The following is an 18,130-nucleotide window of genomic DNA, read 5'->3' as shown; positions in this document are numbered from 1 at the left end:
CCACCGTGCCCCGGGCTGGGGCTGGGGCAGCCAGCCCGACACAAACAAACCCCCATGGTGGGAGCAGAGGGGGGACTCCAGAACCTGTGCAGGGGCTGCTTTGCTTTGCAGGCAAGGAAGGGCTTGGGCTGCTCCACTGCCCCTCTTTGCTTTGGGATCACCGTTATTTTGGAGGGCAGTGCAGGGGGGTAGGGAGACAGCCTGGGCTTCCCTCACCTCTGGGTGGGTTTTTCCCTGGCATGCAGGGGTTGGGCCTTCCTTAATCCCCTGACAGAGATAAGATTTTTGACCTTTTTTCTTGTTCCCCTTTTTGTCTGTAAGCTATTTTCAATAATTTGTTGTGTGCTTTTCTAGAGGAAGCGTTCCAGGTGGGGTCCAGTCTGGATGGGGAAGTGCTTGGGAGCAGCTGGGGCGTGGATGGGCCGTGCCCTTGGAGAAGGCTGAGGACATCGTTTGGGACCAGCTTTTCTTCCAGTGGGGGATGGCGTGAGGTGGGTCCGGTCTGCTTTGCATAGTGGGATCAGAGCTTTGGGGAGATGGCAGCGTGCACAGGAGCATCCTGCTCTGGGCAGCTGCTGAGGGCTGGATGTGCCGTGGCCGGCTGCAGGCTGGGCACATGTCCTGCCCTCCTGCTCTGCTCCCAAAGGCAGCAGGGATGGGCAGCTCTGGGCACAGCTCTGGGCACGGCCAGCATGGCCTGGGCACCGCAGACAGCTGGGACAAGGGGACAGGAGCCTTCAGCTGACGGGCGCTTTCTGGTTTCTCTCCTTGCAGCCGGGCTCTGCGGGTGCTGAGGCTGCTCTGGGCTCTGCCAGGGCTCTGCTGGAGCTCAGCACCGGGCCGCAATCAGCCAAAGAAGAAATGGGGTGACCTGCAGCACAGACCTGCTTGAGCATTTCAGCAACACAGCTCAAGTGTGCAGAGTGTACACCTGCAAGGGCAAACATGACACCACCCAAAAATTAAACTTGTTCAATAGCTTCTGAAATGAAATCAATCTGGGATGACCCCAAATTATATTTTGCAACTTGCTCAAGCTGTAGCTCAGCCCTTCTCTGAACTGTTCTCTTCCCCACCTGCATTTTACATGTTAATGTAATGTGTTACATGTCCAAAATATAGAATGCCACAGAAAAAAATTCTCAGAATCACCGTTTGTAATGATACATAACATGTCTGTGTGCATGGCTGTCTATCTGTCACTTTCTGAAAAGATTACTTCTGTGTCTGTGTGAAATTTTTGAGTGCAATCCTGACCTCACTGACATTGACCTGAAAAAGATCCTGATATCTTTTGAGGATGTAGTGCTCGTTTCCTATGTGTATAATTTTAGGTGCCCAACAGTAAATTTCATGGTCAGATGAGCTCTTCAGAGCAATGTGACACAGACCATTCTGTAAGGTTTCTACCATTTCAACCAGTGTTTATCTCCAAACAGACTACATGCCTGTTAGAAATGCTTCCACCAGCAGATTCCCTTCAGAAAGATGCTGAAAAGTATGAAAAAGTAAACAAAGTAAGGGAGTTCCTTCCTCCTTCTTCTCTCATTTCACTTCCTTAGTCACCATTTTTTACTTGAGCTTGAGTTCATCTCAACAAAAAATCCAGTGTAATCCTCAAATGTATTTTGTCTCTCTATTGGAGAGCTTTATTTATTATCAGATGGTTCTCTGCAAGAAGATTTTTTTGCTGACTCTGTTCCCTCAGTTGTGTCCTCATTGTCTCTCAGACCCTTCATTTTTCTTTGCTCTATTTGGTTTTTCTCAAGTGAGAATCACAGCGGTGATTTTTCTTGCCAAGTTACTGGTGTTGAATGGATGGTGTGTAAATCCTGCGAGGAGCTCAGTAAAAGTTAAAGCCTTTATAGTTTTGCAAAACTCAATGTAAGCTGGGTTATGCTTCTTAGGAGTCTCTGCTAATTGTTTGGGTATTTAACAATAGCGAAGACTGCTGCATGGCAAAACCTCATCTAAACCAGGTAGACTAAACCCAGTGATTTATGCAACATAAAATGAAAAAAAAAAAAAAAATCACTTACTGCAGGCTCACATAATGCTTTTTGATTGTACCGTTGTATTTTTATTCATCAATTTCTCCTGGTGTTAGGAAGTGAGGTAATGCTGATCTGGGGTTTGTGTAAAAAGCAGTATTTTTCTGAATCCTGAAAGGGAACATTTTCTGGACTATAAACAGCACAAAACCTACTTAATAAGTAGGAGAATAGTGATGAATAATACTGCTTACCAGTTCTTGGATGGAGTTAGCTTTAACTGAGATTCCACAATGAAGAGAAAAGCATCTTCTGCCAAATAATAAACAGACCATCTATCTAAGGGCTGCAAGAACATAGTTTCATTATGCTCTGGATCAATGTCATCTTTGTTATTGCAGAACTAAGTTAAGATTGTTAAGTAAGTCTGAAGGTGTAATTTTATTTTTAGTCTATTTGACTTTCTAAGTTACTAATCTAAGCCATGTATGCTTACAGTTTTCCCTCTTACTAACAAAGGCAATTCAATATCCAGTTCATGATTATAGTACAGTTTTGAACCACACAGTAGACAACCACAGTAATTTTTCTTTTGGAATTTGTATGATAATTTCAAGGTGAGATATCTGCATAATGCATTGGACACACATATCTGTATACTTGTAGTTAAAATACCGTGCTTTAAATTTGTGTGCATATAGATTTTCTACTTGTAATAGTAGAAAATATTCTATCTAAATAAACAGATATTCATCTCTTAATAAAGAGATGATAAAGGGATAATGTACCTTTCAGTAAATATGAATCGTAGGTGGGGTAATTTTTGTTTATATTGTAGCTGGTTATTTTTAAATCCTTTTAAAACAATATATTTGTCTGAAAGGCCACTCATGCTATTTTGCTGATGTCTGGAAGGGACATTTTTTGCTCTCTTCTGACTCCATTGACCAAAATAAAATAAAACCACAAGATGTCAAACAAGGATAGATGAGGAGAAGAAAGAAAAACTCTTGCATCAGTGATAGAAAATTACGCAATGAAGCTACGTGGCTTAGGCAACTTACTTATTAGGTTTATAATTAACTTATAAGCTTATAGTGACTAGATTTTATAAGCTATAGTGGCTAGATATATAAGCTTGGAGTGACTAGATTTTATCTAGAGCTTGTAGCTCTAGATTTTCAGTTGTCACATTTTGCAGCATTGCTATTAGATTCACTAAAACTGAGCCACAACTCTTTATTGGAAAATAAAATTCTGAATTTTAAAATGACCTTGGAAAAATAGTGCTGGAAACAGGTTTTAAATTATCCGCCAATTCCATAAAGGCTTTTTTCACAGAATTAACCGAGAGTTTCCTGAATACAGTTTAAAAAGTGTGTGTTTGCAGATGGGTCACAGTCGTTTCAGCTCTGGACGTCTTGACGCCAGGAGAAGTCGGAAACTACACAGTATTTGTGAATGCAAGATTTTGCATTTAGATAGGTTTGGGCTGAACGATCTGAAAAAGCTCCCATAAGCACAGAGCTCCTTACTGTCTGTGTGTTTGAGAAGGCTGAAGAGCTCTGTTTATTGCCACAAAGGGCCTGGAATAAATTATGTTTAGTAAATTGGCCCCAGGTTTTCTTGTTTCAGACAGTAGCTTCGGAGCAATCTCTTTTATAGGCTCCACTAGATGTGACCAATTGCGGGGAGGTGACACCTCGTTTCGGGACGTGCCATGGCACATGTGCCAGTCAGGTCTGGCCCCTCTCTCTGTCAGGATGGCAACCCACCCGCAGCTCCACTTTCTGTCTTCTGGCAGCGTTACCCAAGGCCCGGTCCCAATTTATGGGCCCCGCTGGGAGGTCCAAGCAGGATGGAGCCAGGCTGCTCAGCCCCTCTCAGCCTTGTGCCTCCCGCCCCTACATGGGGCAAATAAAAGCTCCTTTATTCCGCTGGAAATGCCCCCTTTTCAGCGAGGTGTGTGCATGGCTTCCTTCCCTGGTCGATCTTGCAGGTGATAATTAACACAGTGCAGTGCTATTTCGTAGCTGAAGCCAAGGTGGGGAAGCAACTTTAGCCTCGGCATTTTTCTTTTCAGACTCTTTTTCCTCATTTATTTTGGATCTGTTCATGGTGAGGAAGTTTTAGAAGGTGTTGGTCCTTAGCTCAAGTATCAAAGAACTGAACAAACCAGTAATTTTTCCTTCTCTGACCAAATTCTTCTTACTTTTGAGGGGAGGAAGGAACGGGGTAGTAGAATTTGCTTTTAGGATTTATGTTTTATTTCTGCTCATGGGACTGTTTGCTTCGGATCAGTGTGACTGTGGGTCTTTTCAGCACAGGACGCTGATGGACATTGCTTATGTTAGAGAGAGGAAGGATATTTCCTGAAGATTAATGGCAAGTTAGTTGGCCTGAAGTTCATTAACCTGAGCTAGACTGTTGGAAGGACTCTGTGTGGAAGCTGGAATTGTATTAGAGGATCATCATAAACTAAAAATATATGTGACAATCTGGCCAGATTGCAATGAATCTAAAGACAGGGTTGGCTCGAGCCCACAGAGCAGCTGCCTCCAGTGTAAACTAACCAACCGCCTTGTGAAGGCAAATGGTTTTTCAGAGACATTATTCAAATAAAAGGAAAAAGAGGGGAAAAAAAAAAAAAAACAACCAAAAAAACCTGAAGGTTCCCATTAGCAAAAAATGCCTAAATGAAAAAGTGAGGTTGTGAGCTACGGCAAAAGGCCTGAGTTTGGTGCTGATTCTCAATCAATTCAGCAAATGACAGTGCATCGACAAAACTGTTTTTTTAGTCAAATTTAGTTTTGATTCTTCACAGTAATATGCCTCAAGAAAATGAACCCCAAATCCTTTGGTCAATTCCCTGTTGACTGAGGCCCAGACCTTCAGGCCATGATGTCTCAACATGCTTGCAAGTGAGACTGGCTCCCACTTAATTGCTTCTTTTTGAAGTATGGTTTGTCACTATCATCCTGCTGAAGATGAACAGGGCTGGTGTCTCACCTTCATATATTCTTCCCCCTCCTCCCCTCCCCCTCTGTTCCCCTTCTTCCCCCTAAATAGATTTTTTAAAGGCAGTTTAACCCTACAATAGTCCAATCCACATCAGTCTTTTGTGGTGCACCCTCAAATAGATGTGTTGGCACAGAAGAAGTAAGGGCCTTCTCTTGAGATCTCATTCTGTAATAAAGGGAAGGGAAAGATGAAACAGGCATTTCATGTTTGTCTGTTTTCTCGCCATGTCATCTCATGAACATGCACTCCCCTTGGCCAAGAGTAGTACATTCAGACACTGAATGTCAGTGTTGAAGAGGGGACTGAGAAGACTGAAGCTCAGTGTTCCGCAATAGGAGCTACGCTTTGGGCATTTTACAAATTATTTCCCTCTTTCTCTTTCACCATCGTGCTCTTCTTGCACACTTCTTTGTCTTTTACTATTAACAGAAGTTCTGGAGGCTCAGAAAGCCCAAGTTTCATCTGAGAGAGATTTCCTCTGCTGGAGAAAACTGTTTCCATGCTTTCACGCCATGGTTCTGGGTGCTGCTGTAGCTCAGAGTTGCCTGACCCAGGGCTGCAGGAGTTCGAATGCTAGACCAGGGGCCACGAGCTGTGCTGCATCCCTCATGGGCTTGTAAGGAGCCTCTCCTTTGATGTCTGTGCAAGTGCTGGCTAACGTGGGCGCTAGGATTGCTCTTTTAATCAGGCAGTTCCAGTACCTTTCAGAAAATAATTTTCATGGCAAGTCATGAGCCATTAATCTCTCGACTAAGCATAACATTTCTTTACTCCTTGGTTTTACAGCATTACTCAAACACTGATATTTTTTATTTCACCAGCTGTCTCCCTTGACCTCTAGCATCATGCACTTGCAGGAGGAAGGATCTGGTCTTACAAGTATTTTCATACTCTGATCTCTGTGATTTATTAACCATCAAGTTTTGCCTTCAGAACTCAAGACACCATTTAAAATAATTTCTTGTGCAAAAGTGGAGTTATTGGGCAAAAGAGATCCTTGATAGCTGGGTACAAAGGACACCAGGATTGCTGTTGCTCTTTTCTTTTCAACTACTGTGCTGTGTGACCTTGAGGAAATAGGTTCACTGCAGCTTTATGGTTCTGTTTTTGCATAGGGAAAATAAGGACAGTGATAATTGCTTTCATTTGTAAAACACTTCAAGATTTATGGACTATGAATGACTCTTATTAAGTGAAAAGTGCTGCAAAGCTGGCTTAGTTGCACACTGTGCTAACAAAATCTCATATCAGCCCATTGACCCCAGCCTGAAACACTCATTAAAGTTTATAGGACGTTTTGGTGGATGAGTTGCAGTTATTCTGCTGGAAATATCATACTGAAAGCACTTTTAAATCCATCATCTGCACTGACTTTTTTTCTATTAAAACTAAACACAACTGCTTGTTCTACCCAATTTTCTTAGTTTATTCATGAAAGTTTTGATGGGTATGTACTCATTGTTAACGCTGCTTGTACCCCCATGGCATCTGAGACCTTACAGTTCATTCTAGTCATAGCATAAACATAAAATAGCTTTTGTACTGAGATAAAAAGTTATAAAACATTAAGATATCCAGTCGACTGGTATGAACTAACAAGTTGCGTGGTCACTTTTGAATGGCAAATATTCTTTGTGTGGATACTGTATTAATTTAATTTGTGCTTGAACTTTAGCTATGCTAGACACTGGTGTTGAAAAGTTTACATATCTTTCCAATGTCAAAATGTGTAAATTTAGTATTAAAGAAACAAAACATTTTTACTTGTACTGGAGAAAAAAAATCCTTTTGTAGCAAAGAAATTAAATGAGCTGCTCTTTAAAGGTAGGTCTGGCTTGCTTACAGAATTATTATTTATGCAGTAATGCAGGTCTACAGATGTTTTCCTTTTTCTCTTCCAGATAAAACTTGGGTTGTTTGAAAAGTGGGGAGATAGTGCAAAAGAAGATGCAGAAGAAGAGAGCAGAATGAGAACTTTGCAAGTGCCACATGCCTGCAGCCTGCTGTCTTTAGTGATGCTGTTCCTTCCAGTCACTGGAATGTCAAAACAAAATATCCCAAGACTGAAGCTTTCCTAGAAAGGTAAACTTTTCAGTGTTTTTTTCTGATTCTGTTGCTTTTGTTTTGATGTGGTGTTGCCAGCAGTTCATTTGTATTACTTACCAGGAAAACAAATCAGACATACAACATAGAAGCCTTAAAGATGGATGAATTCTGCCTAGGGACGGTATTAAATTCTGGGTTTTTTTTGTCGTGTAGAGGCACATGTTTCTGAAATACAGCTGTCTTTTTAAACTATTATTTCTGTTTGCTCCAAGAGGATGTTAGCAGACTACATAAATTAGAGGGGATTTATACTTGAAACACTCAGAGCTGCATTGGAGATATTTCCATGTGGCTGGTGGGGATGATGTGAGACATGGAGGACATTCACGTCTTCCTAGAGCATCAGAGAAAGTTGAGAGAGCTGCCTCAAGTGTTTCAAGGGGCCTGACATTTATTTTTGTAATTCTTTTTCTATCACTACGTTGGTATGTTAAACTCCACATATGTGGTTTTCTTTCTCCTTGCCTCTTTGGATCACAAAACCGTGTTTCTCTGTTCAATTTCTTAGTCTTGTGTGTAGTTCTTGTTGGGAATGGTATCTGAGGAGTTTCAACACAGACACATTTATGTATTAATGGACAATTTTTTAAAGGAGATAGATTTCTTGTTGCTTTGAATGTAGATTACACCTCCACATGCACAGAGATGTGACACTGATGCTGTCTTCTTTAGCTACAACAAATGCTCTCCAGTTAGTTATGTTTCATCTATGTCAGCACCCTGCCCTTACGGGAGCTATTTCTGCTCTGTTTTTCAAACTTATGTCTTCCTATGCATGGCAGAATTGCACTCAGGATGGTGTGATGGGACAGGCTGTAAACCCTTCATCGGGGCTTATGATACGTTTATCATGAGTTTAACACCCAGAGGAATTTATTGAGTAAGCAGAATGACATGCTATTTATTTACAAGCTTCTCTTTTGCTAGATTTGCATGCCACTGTGCATGCTATTCCACTGTGTAGAGATGTGTTTGGATGTGTTTGTGTGAGAGAGACGGAGGAAGCAAGATCAAGGGATCTTGACAACATTTTTATAAATTCAGGAAGCAGTTGCACTCACTGAAGCCAATGAATACAGAAACTGAAAACCTGACATGCGTTATGAAAGTTAGCAGTAAAACCCTCCTAACATACAGCCAGCCTTCTCACAGCTAGGCCTTTTGAGATAATTCCCAAAAGCAGCATATACCATATGGCAATGGCATTTATTGTGGATTTGACACTCACGATTAGTGAATTCCTCTCAACTTCAAAAGCAGATAGCCTTTGGCAAAATCCTGATGGATGCATTTGGCAGGTAGAGAGGGGGAGAAAAAAAATTGTTGCGGTCAACACAGGAAAAAAAGAAATGTCTGAAATCTTAGTTTAGAATAGTGGCAGAGAGCTGCTGGGAGTGGTTGGGAAAATGCCTGAGCTCGTTTAAAAAGACAATGAGCAGATGATTGATATTTAGGCCCTGACCCAAACTTTTATTAGCAACTTTATAAACCTTTCAGTTTGGCTTGAGGGATACCGTTTCCTGTCCAAACTTATCCACCTCTATCCCTGTAGGGGGGCAAATCAACAACAGATACAGACGCAAAATAGCACATAAATCTTAATTTGGAGAGCTGTGATGGAACTGAAAAGCCAGAAGAAAGAGAATTACAAGAATTTATTGTGCCTTATCTTACTTTTCTTGGGGGGGTGGAAGGTGTGTATTTTTCCACATGGATCAAGAAAAAATTCATTGCAGTTTTTTCACACTTACGTATTGTAAATGATACCAGTATGGCTTATCATAATTAAACCATATTTTTGTTGTTGATATCAGGATGTCAGATGTACTGAATATTCAATAAAGTTGTCAGAATTAAGTCCATCTTGCTTCCCCCAAGTGTTTCAGACAAAATAATTCCAAGGTTTCTGTAGGTTGTAGGAGAAATGAGCTGTCTTGCCAGTTCTCATAAGATTGTTAGTCATGTCACTGACAAGTCCTGGCATCTCTGTTCTTTGGAATTAAGACTTGAAATATCATGAGGAGGAGAATACAAGGTTCTTTCCCTTCTTTGTGGGAAACAGACGAAAACTGGCAACATCAGGCAGTTCCAGAAAGCTGGTCACGTGTGTGTTTGAAGGGAAGTTTTCATTCTCTTCCAGGTGCAGTGTGTTTATGGCATAGATCCATCTTCCCAGAGGAGCTGAGCATTTGCTGGGGCAGGAGAGCTGAAAGTAAGCAAGATTTTGCTCCACAGTTACTGAATCTCCCAGCTGCATCAGTCAATGGTGGATGGGGAAGAGGGAGAGGGTGGGGTAGTTAAAGATGTGTCTGTGACTGCAGGAGTCCTTCAAGAAACCACAGCATGTCACAGCTCCTTTGTGTTCAGACAGCAATTAAAATTTTAGACCTTCTCTTAATGGCAGTTACAGGTTTTCATCTTCTCTGGGTTTTCATCTTCAGAAGTGGGAATCTGTTCTGGAAATGTTAAGATATTCCAGCGAGTCATGTGGGGATCAATGCAGTACAATGCATTTCCTTTATTGCATGCCCTACTCTAAAAATGTGTTCTAAAAAATTGTGCATGTATAAAACTAAAGCTACACAAAATTCAATTGAAATGTGTTGTAATACAGAATCAAAGTCATATATTCTCCACCTCTGTTAATATAATACACTATGATCTTTAATCACATATCCTTTATTCCCACGTTTTCCCTGATCCATTAGTTGAAAAATTCTCTTCTTCACTTATACTTAACTTTTAGATACTGATTCATGTCATTACTATCCCAGAAATTGTCACTGCTTGCTCTTGTGATGTTTTTAGGGTGCTCGCTCTGCATAGACCTTACTTAATCTATGCATCTTAGATACTTCTACAAGTTTGAGGTGCTTCTATTTTTATGTTATAGCTTTAATATATGGAGGAGCTAACAAACTGTCTTCTGATAGAAGATTGACATCTTTAGAAAACCAGGGGATGAATTATTCCTGATTTTAATACTCTTTGTCTAGCTCTGCTTTCAGTCTAAGAGAAACTGTGTATATTTATCATTCATTTTCGTGCACCTGGACATAGCCTGTGACCTTCATCCAAACTGCAGAACTCCTTAAGCACAGAAGTGACATTCAGCTTCCCTAAGAAGTGCATCTTCCTTGTCTGCTGCATCATTTAACATGCTCATTCCAACGTCTAGAGCAGATGCAGAAGGTTTTCATATACCAGTCTCATTCATTAATGTCATTTTCAGGACAGCATCAGTTTTGTTAATAAAGAATGGAAGAGTCTGTGTCCTAATTCATGTATGTTTAATTCATACAGTGTAGACAGTCGTGTCTCTATCTTCTGAGTAATAATATTTTTTAATTAATTGAGAGGTACTTCCATACATATTTTCTGAGTGTATCTCTAGGTTCTACTTTATAGGGAAAAGTAGACTATAGCCAAACCAGAAGATTGATTGCCGTCTCAGGAAAAAAAAACATTTGCATTTTGCAGCTGTGCTTGCTCTGCTGGAAGAGGAAGCAAAACCAGACAAAGCCCTGCTCCTGTGGTAGTATCCGCAGCTGTAAATCTGAATGCTTATGAAAAACAAGGAAAGTGTGTTGAGTGAAGAAATGGTGTTTTCCTCTTGTTTGTTATTTAATTAATTTTTGGTGGTTTGTTATGTCTCAGAAAAATCTATCTCAGATTCCTTTGTGGAAAAACATGAAGTGTTTATGTGAGAGTGAAGATCCTACTACTGGAAGATTGTATAGTTACGCAAAAGAATTTGCCTGTTTTGTCTCAAAAATGCTTTCTGGAGGCAGTTATCATTGAGACTTATAATATACCCGAGATTGATGATGGATGGGCACTGCTGTCCATGCAAGGAAAGGCTCTCGTATGTGCATAAACTAAATATAAATGTGAAGGCATTTATAAATAGAAAAACCAGCAAATTTCTTACAGACTTTTTTTTTTTTTTTTTTTTTTTTTTTTTTTTTTTTTTTTTTTTTTTTTTTTTTAAGCTAGTGAACTTGAAGGTCAGATCCAACTATATGTTGCATTTTCTGTCATATAATTATCATATATATAATGTCCCGGAGAGCAGCTTCCAGTCACTGACATCAACAGTTTACATAGCAGATGAACTAAGAATAACCTGGGAGAACTGACCCATATCAACCTCTTAAGTGTAAACTGTAGCTCACAACAGTTTTTTGTGTTTTCATGGTCACAGAAGGGCCTCAATTGGGTAAAGGAAGAATTGTGTTCAAAAAACACAGAACTATTCTGCTGAGTGTTCACTTTATTAAATCTTGGAAAATGAGAGGAAACAAATCTGGAAGAGTGATACTTGGCAAATAATTTTTGCTCCCTTGTAAAAAGAAGGAAGGGACAACATCAAAAACAGCTTCCCTAGAAGAATGCGGGGAAGATACATGATAAGTGGCATCAGCTCGGAAGAGAGTTTAAAACTCTTTATTGGAATACTTTTACTAATGACATCTGTTAAGCAAATCCAATTCAGAGCAGTTTTAGCCATCCCAACATTATTCTGCTACACACCAATGGGTGAGCGTGATCAGCCTGACGTCAGTGTCTGTCTAGCAGTGGCCATCTGTGGTCACGATGCAGGTACTCAAGTCACATCCTGCTTCCCTTTCCTCCCTCCCCATTTCTGCAGTTCCATTTAGAGATGAGTTCCCCAAAGAAAGGTCGAGGAGTATAATCTCTCCTGTACTCACAGTCCTTTGGAGATAAATACACAAAGAGATGGCAGAAAGAGACAGAAGTTCCTTTATCAGTCAAAGAGATTGGCTAACATTGTTTAAGGGAGACGATTTTGAAGATGGTGGGAGTGACAGAGGTACATCTTGGCACAAATTTGAAAACACAGACATTCTGCTTTCTGAACAAAATCCTGGCTATACCAGAATTTTGCACGGTGTTGAACCACAGAGTTTGAGAGCTAAGAGGTTATTGAAGGCATCAAAATTTTGTAATTAAAATATTTGGCCTTTTTAGGATGGTATTAACTCTTCCTGTGCATCATCCAAGCAACCTAGATTTCTTTCAGAAATCTGTAACAGAGCATTAGCTTACATGACATCCTACCCCAAAGTAATAAGTATAAATACTACTAATAAAAAATGTCCCCCACCAGTATTAAATAAAAGCCTGCACTTGTACACTGAGAACATCCCTGGGTCATGTCACCCAGATTTGAATTTGACAAGGGTTGTGTGTGAGGGTGCTTGTGCCTGCTCTGTCAAGGGAAGCTCTGGTGTTCCCAGGTTCCCGAGTGATGGATCTGCACTTGGTGTCTGTTGGGGCTCGGGGTGCCCAGGGCCACGATGAGTTCCCTGACCGGGCTGGGGACGGCGGGCGGGGCTGGCCTGTGCCGCGCTCTGGGTTCTGGGACATCGCAGGCGCCGTGTCACAATGGGGGCAGCTAGAAAAGGCCCCAGCGGGTGCCGCTGCCCCAGTAGAGCCTGGGCAAGCGGTGAGTGCACAGCAGTGAGGAGACGGGGCTGGGGGCTGGAGGAGGGCTGGGGGAGAAGCGCCGGTACCTGGGGCTGCCCCCGCATCCAGGGCCCAGCCCCGGCGGGAGCGCCTCGCTGAGGGCGCGCTGCTTGCTGGGGCAGCGGTGCAGGCCTTGCCAGCTGCCGGGGGCCCTCTCCTTCCTGCCGCCACATCCCTGCTGCTCCTGCCCCTCATTGTCCGTCTCCATTCCGGCCCCACTGAACCCCTTCTGTGTGTCCTCCTGCAGACCATGGCTTTACTGTCACTGCTCTTCGTGCTCGTGCAAAGCCTGATCCAGTACCCCCAGCCGGCTGGGGATGGGCTGGATGAGGCCACGCACCAGCGAATGAAGGAGCGTCAGGAGCTGCTGGCCCGTGAGATGGCTCAGCTGCTGCAGGAGCTGAGTCTGCTTTAGTTGCTTGTCTGCTTTTAAAAATTATTTGAATATCTATGTTTGAGAAATTAATGAAAGAAAATAAGTTTCTCAAATTGCCTGAAATGGGTCATTCTTTGCATTTAACCCTCTGTATTTAGAGAATGTCCTTCCTATACCCCTATCTGAAATAAAAACGTTTTGCAAACAGAGATGTTGGATATATGAAGTATGCTGTCTCTCAAGCATTTCCATAGAAACGCTTGAAGCTTGAAGTGAAAATGAGCTGATGTGCCTGAAATTTTGCAGCAGAATACTCCTGAATTTTTAGGAATATTTGGAAAAGTTTTCTTCACACAGTCACTTTTATACGCTCCTGGGGAACAATTCAGTCCTAAGAGTTGAAGTCAGAGAAGTCCCTAACTGCAAAACATGTGGTTTAATACATCTTTTTTTTTGTCTTCTCATAACCAAGGTTTTGGCACAAAATTGCGACAGTAGAAAGTAATTTTTCTGTTTTTCTCTTTTCTCTATTCCTGGTTATCTGTGTCCTTTCGGAGAGGCCCTGCTGGTCTATTAATATAACCTTTTCCACCAGGCCTATATAATATTGTCTAGCAGTGAGAGCCACTTTCCATGCACAGCTTTATCCATGGTCAGATGCAGCTAAACAAAATATGATTTACTTCTTGCCATACATAGTAGAGATTCATGGTAGTTTGGAAGTATTTATTCTCTTTGTCTTTGCACCAATACATCAAAGAACAGTAACATTGCAGGGTGACATCTCAGAGTCTTCTGTGAAATCACAGAGCAGCTGTCTGACATCACAGGGTGACATCTCAGAGTTGTCTCTGTGACATCACAGGGGCTGTGTGACATCACAGGAGGTTGTATGACACCACAGGGGCTGTGTGACATCACAGGGGCTGTGTGAGGTCACTGGGGAGGTGACTCTGCCCCAGCCCCCCCTCCCAGTTCCTCCAGAGAAGTCCAACGCTGCTCGTGCACAGCGGGGTCCCCTGTCCCCCCGGGTCCCCCCGCCCCCGGCGCCGCAGCCTCCCCCAGAGGATGTTCCACGAGATCGAGCCCAGAGCCTGACACAGGGCCATGGGGGGCGGGACAGGGGACAGGGACCCCCCGGCAGCGTCCCCGTGTCTCCCAGGGCCAGAGCCTGGCCCAGGGCTCCTTCACCCTGTTACCAACGAGGGCTTGAGAGCGCTGAAAAAATCCCCAGCAAGGGAGCAGCAAAAACCAGATTTAATATTGAGCAACAGCACCACAAAGTTCCTTGGCAAGAGTCACTCTGCTCCTGACTGGACACTTCAGGCACACCAAGGAAACAAAGCAACAACACAACCAAACAGAATCCAGGCAATCAAACCAGAAATGAACCAAGAACTGTCCCTGTGTGAGTGTGAGACACAAGGAAATGAGGGCAAGGATAAAAGAAATACAGGCCCAAGAGCTTACAGAGCTCAAACTTAACAGGACTTAACTTCTACCTTAACCTTAACTTCCACCTTCAACTTCACAATTTAGCAAAAGAGCAGCACTCTACAGTATTTAACCTAACTTATAACCTATGACTTTGCAATTTAATTGAGAAATAACATTTAACAATATTCAACCTGACTTATATTTTAAAAGTAAAAACTCAGCAAAGAACAACTCCTAGCACAAATTAACTTAGCTTAGACCTTGTGATTTAACCTTCCTGACAGGCCTGACTGGCTCAGCTATCCAAGGCACTCAGACCCCTCAGAGAGCAGCATTTCTGCCACATTTCCCGAGCACAGGCACTCCTGTGTGCACACAGACACAAAGAGTCAGTGCAAGGCACCTGTGAGAAATTCCCCTGAGGGCAGGGAAATGCTCCCTGCTGATGCTTTGGCATCTCCCCAGCAGGGGAAGGGTTGAGCCTGGAGGAGTGGGGGGATCGGCCCAGGCTCCCTCGTTGTTGGGGATCCCCGAGTGCAGCAAACGGGAGAGTTCCCGGCTCGGAGAGGCCCCACTCCGAGGGAGTCGCTGGCCCAGGAGAGCTCCAAGGGGCTCCTTTTGGAGCGCTGTCTGTAGGGCCCCAAGAGAGGGGCTTCAGTGCCAGCAATGTTTCATCCTGGCCACACTTGGCATCCACAGCTTTCTTTGGCAGGGTGAGAACAGCGCTGTTGTGCCACCGAGGGAACAAAAACACTTCCCGGGGCTGCTCCTAAAGCAGCCAGGAGCTGGCAGGGCAGCAGCAGTGCCTGGAGCAGACAGTGTTTGTGATGAGCTCCAAGGAGCTGAGCCCAGGGGCTGTTGGCCAAGGCCGAGGCCCAGCGAGCATTTCTCAGCTGTCAGGGCGGCCGGAGAAGGTGGAGGCGGGGGAATAATTCACGCCCTCAGTGTGCTCCCAGTCGCTCCCAGTATTTCCATGTCCGTGCCCCAAGTGCTGCTCCCAGCCCTGATCCGTGGGGATGGGAATGTCCCGCTCCCTTGCCGGGGCAGGGTCACACCTGAGCCAGGTGTGCAGGGCAGGCCCTTGCCCTGACCCCCAGCACTGTCCCAGCTGCAGGATCTGCTTCCCACCGGCCTCTTCCTCCTGCGGCCCCGAGCCCAGCTTGGTGCTGAACAAAGGGGCTGGGCCGGGGCCATCCCCCGGCGGGGGCTGCACACCCCCCTGCCCCCTCCCCAAATTCCCTCTGGGGGAGCAGGAGCTGGGGCTGGAGCCCTGTGGGGAGGGACAAGGGGGTGACAATGGGATGGGGGGTGTCACACACGCTCTGGGGGGACACACACGGCCCCGGGGACCCCCCCATATCTTCTGCAGAGCCAGGACGATGAACCCCAGCATGGAGCCACTGACCTCTGGCAGTATCTTGAGGGTGGGGTCTGGTGGCAGCTTTGGGAGTCTGGGGGAGTCACAACCACCCAAAAACGCCCTCCCAGCCCCACAGCCACTCCCAGACTCCTCCAACCACCCCACAGCTCCCAGTCAGGACCCCCCCCTCCAACTACTCCCTGCAAGATAAATGACCCCAAGAACCACCAAAACCCGTTTCCATCTCCCCCAGGACCCACCCAAATTCTCTGCAAGACACACAGCTCCGTCAGGGACCCAAATCTTCCTCATAGACCCTGCCAAGCCCCCTCCCAGCACCACAAATGCCCACAGGATTGACAGAAGCCCTTCCCAGTCCCCCCAGGAGCCCCTAAACTCCCACCTCCCATGGCACTGACCAGGAGAGGTTGGTGGACAGGAACATTTACAGCCAGGATCAGCTCGGGTGCTTCAGCAGTGATTTGGGCACTTTGGGGGAACATCCCGGATAGGGAGACCCAGGCCAGGGACTGGGACAGACAATTAGAATTCTTGGAGAACAGGCGGGCTCAGGTGGACACCTTTTGCCTGCACACCTATGAGATTGTGGACATTTGCCCGGCCTTTGATAGCTTCAGAACACCCAAATCCTCCCACATATTCTATTGAACCAACCCCAAATTCACCCCCAAATCCAGGTAAATGGTGCAGCTTTAGATCTCTTTGCTCAATTTCTTTATTTTCACCTCAGTTTTGGTTGTTTAGACAGGGTGAAGAAAAAAATTATTGAAATGGAAAAGACCTCCAAGATCATGTAGCACTGCTTGATGCCACCAGAAGAAATAACTGGACAGAGCGGGTGAAATTTCGTTGGGGTGTAAAGTCAACAAATCGCTTTCTGCCAGTGAATTTCCAGTTTAGATCAGAGTCCTGATGGATGTTCCTGCCTCTGTTTTCATCCAGGTGCCTATGGGGATCCAGGAGGATGTGGAGACCACCTTCCAGGTGTCTTCTCAGCAGGGATCACTGGGAATGTGGGTCACCAGGGCTCTGACCAAAGTGGGTCCTCCCATGGGGGATGGAGTTGGAGCAGGGCACGAAGCTCTTCCCACAGCTGAGGCATTTGCAGGATTTCCCTTACCGGTGCCTCTGTTGGTGTTGGGTCAAGGTAGAGCTTCTGGAGAAGCTCTTCCCACACTGGGGACACTCGTAGGGCCTCTCCCCAGTGTGGATGCGCTGGTGGGTGACGAGGTGGGACTTTTGTTTGAAGCCCTTCCCACAGTTAGGGCAGCGGAAAGGCCTCTCCTCCATGTGAATCCGCTGGTGCCTGAGGAGACTGGAGCTGGTCTGAAACCTCTTCTGACACTGGGGACACTCGTAGGGCCTCTCCCCAGTGTGCATGCCTTGGTGGGTGACGAGGTGGGAGGTGCAGCTGAAGCCCTTCCCACACTCCCCACACTCGTAGGGCCATTCCCCGGTGTGGATCATCTGGTGCTGGATCAGGTGGGAGCTCTGCCTGAAGCTCTTCCCACACTCCAAGCACTTGTAGGGCTTCTCCCCATGGTGAACCTGCTCATGGCCCACCAGCTCCGAGCTCTGGCTAAAGCTCTGTCCACATTCCTGGCACAGGATGCCAGGGCTTTTTGGGCTCCCAGGGTCCCTTCTCCCCTCCTTCTCTGCTTTGGGCTGCAGGGGCTCCAAGGAGTCCCCCCTGCCCCTCTCCAGGCTGTTGAGGGTCCCGCCAATGACGGCGCTCCCCCCTCTCTGGGCTCTCCACTTTGGGCTCCTAGGGGACACAGGGCTCTGCTCCTCCAGGCTGCCTCTGCCGGCAGCTGCCACCGGGACCCCCCATTTTCCCCCAAGGGGCCTTTTCCGCTCAGCTTTGCAGTTCTTCATTCTCCAAACATCCCCCCAAAAAACCCAACCCAGGGACCCCCCCAGGATATCTGGGCCGAGCTCCCCATCCCTGGTCACCCATGGGATGGGGGCTGATGGTCCCAGCGGGGCTGTGAATTCAGGAAGGGCTCGACCTCGTGGTTCCTTTTTTCTTTTCCTGATCCTCCTTTGTCCCTCCTCTTCCTCTTTGTCCCAGTCCTCCTCTTCCATCCCTCCTCCTCCTCCCTAAGCCCACCTCCTTCTCCTACTTCCATCCCTTCTGGCTCTCCTCCTCCATCCCTCTTCTTCCCTGCCTCCTCCTCCTCCCCCAGGAGCAGCGACACCCTCGGTGCCCCGTTCCCGCAGCCCTGGCAGCCCGCGGCAGGAGCGGGGATGGAGCCGGGACAGGTCGGGATGGGCAGCGTGGGGTTCTCGGCTGCTCCCACCCGCTGGGGGCAGGGAGAACCCGGCCCG

This window comes from Anomalospiza imberbis, unplaced genomic scaffold (genome assembly GCF_031753505.1).
Source record: "Anomalospiza imberbis isolate Cuckoo-Finch-1a 21T00152 unplaced genomic scaffold, ASM3175350v1 scaffold_58, whole genome shotgun sequence".
Classification (NCBI taxonomy): Eukaryota; Metazoa; Chordata; class Aves; order Passeriformes; family Viduidae; genus Anomalospiza; species Anomalospiza imberbis.
Note: the sequence above shows the minus strand (reverse complement) of the source record.